Source organism: Geospiza fortis, unplaced genomic scaffold (assembly GCF_000277835.1).
Source record: "Geospiza fortis unplaced genomic scaffold, GeoFor_1.0 scaffold206, whole genome shotgun sequence".
Classification (NCBI taxonomy): Eukaryota; Metazoa; Chordata; class Aves; order Passeriformes; family Thraupidae; genus Geospiza; species Geospiza fortis.
Window position 1 is genome coordinate 7,924,171 of NW_005054311.1, and position 8,372 is coordinate 7,932,542.

The 8,372-nt window shown below is 37.8% G+C and overlaps 1 long non-coding RNA gene across 1 annotated transcript; it reads right to left on the reverse strand.

The window, feature by feature from the left end:
* Positions 1-3,328: 3,328 nt before the first annotated feature.
* On the reverse strand, positions 3,329-7,783 carry LOC102032428. Its single transcript, XR_265293.1, has 2 exons — positions 7,665-7,783; positions 3,329-3,664 (listed from the first exon to the last, which is right to left on the reverse strand). It is a non-coding gene; the product is annotated as an uncharacterized LOC102032428 (long non-coding RNA).
* Positions 7,784-8,372: the final 589 nt, after the last annotated feature.

The window sequence follows — 8,372 nt, forward strand, 5'->3', positions numbered from 1 at the left end:
CTTCCATGAAACGCACATATATAAACAGCTAATACGAAGATGTCAATGCAGCCTTATTACCAAAGCAGGAAGCATACAACCAGTTAGACCTTGAAGTCATCCCTTTCTCCAGAAAAAAAAACAAAACCTAAAACCACTGGAGAGAGCATGTGTGTGCATGTGTTGAGCAGCAGAGCTGGCTTCTAAGCAGATGGCAAAAGCAAAAGGCAAATCTGAAACACCAGAACTAATGAAGCCCATATACCTACAGATCAATAGCTCGTGGGTATTCGACCTCAGTGTGCAAGTACGTGCAAGAGCAAAGGTTAAAGTCTTCCCCATCATAAAGGCATTAAGGAAGTCTCTCTCCCCCTTTTATTCCTGGGTAACAAGTTAAAAGTGCAAGGCTTTTGCACAGGAGGAGCGTTGGCCATCTCCCTTCTTCTATCCGTGACCTATTCCATCCAACCCTCAGGAACACTGTCTTTCAGCTTCTAAGTCACTGTTAAATTAAACTGAACCTGCTCACATACTCAGATTTATTGTTGGGGGTGGGGTGAGGGGAGAAGAAAACCTTAAGAAAGATGAACTTATGCACAAAAGAATCATCTCCTTATAAAACTCCTTCTTCAGCTGAGGGATAATGGAGTCTGAGGTTGCAACTAATTTAAGTCAAGGATAAGGTTTTCTAGTACTTTATAATCTCTTCTGTGGAAACACAACTTCTTCCAGATACCTTGAATCTTTATTGTAAAGGAGCCAAAATAAAGATCTTTGAGGACTTAATAGCCTTCTGCAGCACCTAAGTAAAGATATTTACAACAGTCAGCTCAGTCAAGCTTGTATTTCAATCACATACCAGTAAGCATAAAAATCCAAAGTCTTACTAATTCCTAGTCAATTGATACAAAGCTTTTCAAATGACTGTCCTTTCTTCTTTTGTAACTATTACTAAAATACTAGTTTTCTGTATCACAGATTAGCTACTGTTTATCAGTATGGCTATAATTTATTCACCCAGGTCAAACGGAATTTCACATTCATTTTTAGCCAGAATTCTGGTAAGTCTTTGTAACCTGCATTTTTTTTTATCTGTACCTCTCTGGAGCTGAAGTTTGATAAACATCACTTGCAAGACTCCACTACAACTTGTGTACATGAAACACTAAGAATATGAGCATGAATATCCAACACATTCATGCTAATAATTTAAATAATCACAACGTGGGAGCATACAATAGAGAAATCTGTGTTTTAATTAAGTACAAGGAAAAGAAAACTACAGATGTTTCAGCTAGCTGAATGCAACTTAAGTATCACCAGAGGTATGCTGACACAAAACATAAAGCCGAGCAAGGGTGCAAAGTAATTTGTGCAAAATGAGAGACATTAGCCTCCTTTGACAGTGCATGCAAAAATCCATTATACAGGCCATTCTAGAAAAAAAAATTATTTAAAATATTTAAATACAGACATCACTGTCAAAATAGTCAGCATTTTTATACTCAGTTGAACTAAATGTATTAAAATGTATTAAAAATTTATCAAAAGGCTGTACAGCAATAAGTCTTCCCCCCCATCACTTTTTCAAGATCATCAATTCTGGTCTTTAGAAGCAGAAGGACACCAAAAGAGCAAAAATATGGAAGGCTTTAAATGGAATTATTTGATGTGAGAAAACAGCTTTTAGGGACTGGAAGAGTTTAAAAGAAAATTGTTTCTTGCTGTATTAGAAAAGTCAAACAGTATATTAGAAAACATAGTAAAAAAGAGGTTACTTACTTCGTTATTAGTGTTATTATCCTTACACTAGAGTATTCCATTCCTTTTCCTTTGAGCACCACAAATTAGCTCAGCAGAGTCTGTTCACGTGGTCATCAGAACAACTGACCTGCATTTGGTTTTCTCTTCACATTTTCTTGCCTTAAAATGAAATTGCTGACTGTAAAGAATTTATTTTCTTGCTAAGCAAAGCATTTAAGTGAGGGATCACCTTCTGAAGTGGTAACTACCCTCCTACTTACTTATTTTCCCTTGTGTTTTAACTTCCCTTCCATATGCATAGAGGTAAATGATTTATGGATCCTTTTCCCTTTGATACATGATTTATTTGTATCAGTTTCCACCAATTTAGTCTTCTGCTACACCACTGCCTACCTCTAAAAACGCCTTCCTACTATTACATTTTCTGTAAATTTCCACTTCTGCTCCAAGTTTTCTCTTTCTCTCCACATTTACATTAGGTACTATGGCATTAGCACCGCTCAAAACAATTACCTCTATAGCCCTGAGACCACATTCCTCATTCTTGTTTTTGTTCTGAACAGTTCAGTCTTTTCTGAAGTCATATACTAATTTAAGAATTGCTTTAAGGAAGGTGGTAAGAGAAGCTGCTTCTACAACATGAAATTAGAAATTCTGTCAAGGCTGCAAGAATATTGCAAGAATTCTAACTAAGAATATTGTTTTCCCATATCAGGCTGATATTCATCCAGGACTTAACATGAACAGCAGGCTAAAATAATTATATCCAACTTCAAGATCATATTAGCAGTGAGAAATGCTAATGCACAAATATGTAGATACCTTTAAAAAGAGAAGGAAGAGCTGTGGGACTGTTCAAAAGGAAAATCCTGAACATCCAGAAATAAACTGGAGTGATTATCTGAATAAACACTCAGCTGTATCTCAGCCTATTTGCATGTCCTGTTATTTGAAATCCAGTCATTGCTTTTCCAGCCTCCCATTCAATTTAATTCTCCTTGAAAGAGTCTGGACATGCAGTCACTCAGTCACAGAATACCCTAAGTTGGAAGGGACCCACAAGGACCACTGAAGCCCAACTCCTGGCTCTGCCCAGGACAGCCCCAAGTACCACACCATGTGACTGAGGGTGAAAAATGTCTTTGACAGCCACGCAATTACTCTTTTTAAAATCAGTTAGGTACCAGTTCATGTTGCTCCTCAAGTGCAGCTCAAAATAACCAAACATATAACTTTTATGTATAATGAGCACTGAGTGAAGTTTAACTTGCTTTTAGAAAATAAATTAAATAACTCCAGCTATTCTTCTGGAGTTAAAAGAAGAACATGTCCATCTCAGCACTGGTACCTCCGTTTTATTTCAACAAGGACGTTGGTTACCTTCTCATGTTTGTGAACCTGATTTTGTCTCTTTCATCCACAAAAAAAGATCTTCTAGCATAAAATTATATAGCAATGTATAGTTTGGAAGAATCTGGTTTGAACTGTCAAAGAGCATTTACTCATATATATGACTATTTATGAAAACCACTAGTAAAACGTGTTAGTGGTGGTACACTGGAAGAGGAAAAAATACAGTTAAGACTGTTTCTATTTCCATACACAACTTTTATTGCAATACCTGTATTCTAAGTGTACAGATACAAATATAAAATGACCCATGACAGGCTTTAAAGCTGCCCAAGTAGCAAACTGAGAATTTAATTCAGTATTATAGCCAAAGTTGACAGGACTTCAACAGGTGATAGGAAGCTTCCCCAGTCTCTCTCCAAGAACAACCAGGATCCACCATAGTTTTGGTCCAAGATGTATGCTTTAAGTTGGCAGCTGAGTCTAGGAACGAGTGTATTTACCCCAGATGTGCAGCATAAACACAGAAGCAATAAAAAGAAGACTCATGACCAAAACTGGAACAGGTCCACTAAAAATAAAGAGAAAATGCATTAACATAAAAAAGAAGTCTGTCTTGCCCATTATCAGCCAAGTGAGCTCATCAGTTCATATGAAATTGTACAAGTAAACCCTTCTTCCCTTCCCACAGAAACACCTTAAGCCACATAGAAATGAGATAGCCACCTCTATCAAAAACTGCTGCTGCTGCTGCCACTGTTTAAAAGAGGATTCTATACATCCTAAATGCTACATAAAAAAGTACCACAAACCCCCCTCCTTGTAAAAAAAGCCATTAATGGTTCATTATTATTCATCACTGTTTTCACAGTCTCTGGAGAAGTATCCTCTGTGTTTATAACTCAGATAGCCAACTGAGCAAAGATGCAGTCCCATATAAAAAAAAACAACAGAGTCCTCTAGCGGCTACTAAAATTTTGGCAAAAAATTCTCATTAGGTGTTTTATTTTAGAGGTTTTGTTTCATTTGAAAACAATAGCAGCAGTGGGTGAGAGACGGGGACTTCTGCCTTCTTGAAAAACATAGACAAAGTGGCAAAGCTACATCATTAAATCTTTACCTCAAATGAATAATTTTTTTTTTCTTCTTACTTTCATATATTGCTTAGAAATTGCACAGTAATGTTTTCCAAAAAAACTGTTTAATCTTAGGGTACACGTTGATAGCTTCAGTCAGCTGTTTCATGCTGTTCTAAGATGCAACAGTTACATGAATACATACATTCCACACTCCTTCATACCACTCACTTCACACAATCTCATTTTTGATTTTCAACATGCTATTGGTAAATCTGTTATCCAGTCTGTGTTACCCTCCAGGGTGCTGTTTATAAGCATGTAAGTGCTACCTGAATATAAAGTAAAAAAAAAAAAGGAAACTGAAAAGGGATTCAAAGAGTTTACTGACATATTTTTCTATGAGATCATTATCCACATACTTGAAATGATCACAATTGTAATCTTACACCGAGTTTTAAAACTCAGTTATTATCTATCATACTTAGACTTATTTGGGTATGGAGAATCCTGAACACAGACATAAAGCATTTAGCAAATAAACTAAAAATAAAGTCCACATACATGGTGACTACACAAGCAATGCCTTCAAGGGGTATCTTTCACTAAGCAACAGAATGTAATTCTCAAACCCTAGCATTTTATATATATATAAATATATTTATTTTATAGTTTTATTTATTTAATTTTATATATATATATATATACACACACATACATGTAAGTTTATAGCCTACATAAAATAAATTTTAATTTATAGTTCTTACACTGTATCTGAATTATTATTTAATTTATTTGAGCCTTCAGCAGTAGGAACAGGTAAGCTGCTCTGCCAAAGGCACACAGGAACAAAGCAGCACCACTAATCAGAACAGAACTACATGGAAATAAACAGTGGGGACATTGTGTGTTCAGTGGTTTTTTAACATGAAGATGACATTGGACTCCTAGAGAAAAATCAACTCTCCAATACTGACAGAGATATCTCATTTCCTCCAGTCCCAAAGAAAACCTTTTGAAACCCTGCAATTCTGCTCCACACACCTGTGTCTCCTCAGGCCACCACAAATAAATAAATGGATTCAGACACCTCTAAAAATTTGGTACTGTGCATTCTCAGAATGTCTTTCATAAGGCTGCATATTGTACTACAAGCGCAATTTCACTTTCTATCCACAGGAAAGCTGCCTATAGCTCCTTAAGCAGGAAAGCCCAAGACAAGATACAGGAACCACAGGTACCGAGTGACCCAAAAAGACAAAAAAGTTTAGGTTTAGTTTTCTTTTCAAAGCAAGTAATTGCCAAACTTTAAAGAGAAAAATATCATATCCCCTCTCAGCCAAATCCCCCACAACTCTCTTTCACTAATAGCTGTTTTTTAAAGCATACACATCTTGAAGCATCTTGTAATGCAAATAAAGGATCTTTCCTGAGGGAAACCATCTTGCCTATTCAACATAGTTATTATTTTGGACATTGAATACAAATACAAAAATATCCAAAGCATCCATGTAATTCTGCACAATATAAAATATATAAACTTTTTTACCTAGAGTGAAATTCCCTTCATTGTAGCTAGTATGAATTAACCTGTTCTCAGGTGGTTTTATGTATTTTTTCATAGTAATTTTAAGAGCTTGCATTTTAAACAATACAAAAACCATAAAAAAGCCCACCCACCACCACTACCGGCTAAGCTTTCCCATTGCTATATGCAGAAGTGATCACAACCATTTCTAAAAACAACTTCAGCTGAAGCACTCACTGAGGCAATCACAAACCCTTGATAACCTGTTCTCACTTTAAAGACTACTAAACAGGGCAGAGATAATAGCAATTGGTCGCTATGGAAAAAACGTAGAAACGTATGGAAAAAATACGTAGAAAGATGCAAGCAAGAAAGTTGCTGCCATGCCATGGCACAGAAAATGTTACATCTAGCGTGAGGTGATTTGTAAAACCAACTCACTTTTATAGATTTGATTCTTTCATTAAAAGCCTGACCATACAGTTACCCAAAGTAGCTTCCAAAAAAAACCACTCCCAGTGCTCCAAAACCTTAAAATTGGGAACCAGTGTGTCACAACATAAGTAGATGGGAAAATCTGTTTACTGATCTGCTTGCACTGAAGATGAGAACAACTGAGTGGCCATTCAGCACCAAAAGTGAAATCAAATGATTCACAAGGAAACTTAGCAAAATTGTTAAAGCTTGTATCACAAGTCTATTAAAGAAATCATAGTGCCCTTCTGGGTGTTTTTTTTTATTGTTGTTGTTTTTTGGGTTTTTTTTTTTTGGTGTAATTAATTTTTTTAATTGAACTTTAGTAGATCAAAACAGATAAAACAGTTGCCCTGCCTATCTGCATAGATTTGCTCTAGAACACTATTGCTGCTCATTGTCTTCTCTTTGCCTTGTCTCCTTTCTGGACTCAGAATGGATTAAGCAAGGCAGAACAGCACAACTTTGGTGGTTTGCTGGATACAGTTTGTTTTCTGAAGTTTCAAGTACATAGGAAAATGAAAACATGTAAAACAACTTCAAAGGAAAGATTACTCCCAGAACTATCACTAAGTAGCCTATAACCATGCCCTTCCCCAAATGTGCAGCTAGCAGCAGCCCTCTTGAAGAACTCCAAAAGAAAATATTAATGGATTTGAGAAAAAAAAAAAAACAACAAGCAACAGGGTCAGTCCTGAGCATCTCAAGACTTTTCAACCTAGTAAGAACAAGAACTAATGAACTATAATTCTACAATAAGCAGAAATTTCCACTCAGAATGTAACTTGGCACGCATTCATCAGCTCAAATACGCCTTCCACTTTTGTTACCCAAGTATTAGGCTTCAAAGTTTGTTGGGAAAGTCATCTGAATGACTCACAGTGGTCAAAAGAGTAAAAACTTAGGCTCTCTCTATAGTTTAAGGGACATTATTAGGTATTTGACCATAATCTTGGAACATTCACCTTGTGAAAATGGAGATATACAAGGTATTGACATTTTGCTAGGCAAGTTCAGCTAAAGTAATTTATCTACAGCTTTTTAATAAAAACACCTGATGCGAGCATATGGTTTATCAGTTATATTGTATTTTCAAAGGGTGCACAGGACCATAACATAGCTATTATAAGATAAAACCCAAGATTTTTACTTAAAAGAGAATGAAAACATGTACACGGATGCTTTAATTCATTGAGACAAGTGATCTTTCTCAACTTCAAAGTGATTGCTCACTGCCTTCAAAGACCACATATGGTAAGCTCTGGCAATTACAAAATACAACTCATACCTACCTTTTTAAAACCACCATAACTTTAGAAACTCCTTCTCCAGGGTTACAGATTTAAGTATGTCATTCCAACCATCAACTTAGCAAGTTTTCCCATGCACCCCAGAACACTGACAGATTATTATTAATTCAAAGACTCCAAGACAGTGTAGGCAGGGGAACTCTGCAGCCCTCAAGCCTGCCAGCACCCATTCACCCAACTTACACTTTGAGCCCTGGTGAGTCCTCAGTGTAGAACCGCCACATCCCACCAGTCCCTGTGGACGTGGCACGGCCTGCACTCCTTGTCCCACAGCTGGCATTTTTCCTTTAAGGGATGATAGAAGAAAACAAAGACCAAACAACATGTTAGTACTCCACCAGCTTCTAGGACCAAGCGGCCCAGGAGACCCTGCAGAAACAATACACTTCACAGAATCGATCAGGGGGGGAAGACCTCTAAGATCATCAAGTCCAACCTATGACCCAACACCACCATGTCAACTAGACCATGGCACTGAGTGCCACATCCAATCTTTCCTTAAATACCTACAGGGACAGTGACTCCACCACCTCTCTCGGCAGCCCATTGCAACGTTTAATCGCCCCTTCCTCCTGATGTCGAAGCTAAAAATCCCCTGGCACAACTTAAGACTTGTGCTCTCCTATCCCGTCACTAGTTGCCCGGGAGAAGACACAGCCCATCACCTGGCTACACCCTCCTTTCAGGTGGTTGCAGAGAACCATAAGGTCACCCCGATCCTCCTTTTCTCCAGGCTGAACACCCCCAGCTCCCTCAGCCCCTCCAGATAGCACTGGTGCCGCAGACCCTTCCCCAGCAGCTTTGCCCTTCTCCGGACTGGCATCAGCCTGTGCTGCCACGTCAGAGAGGGCACCAGCCCGGCGAGCAGAGCGCACGCCGGGGACCAAGAGC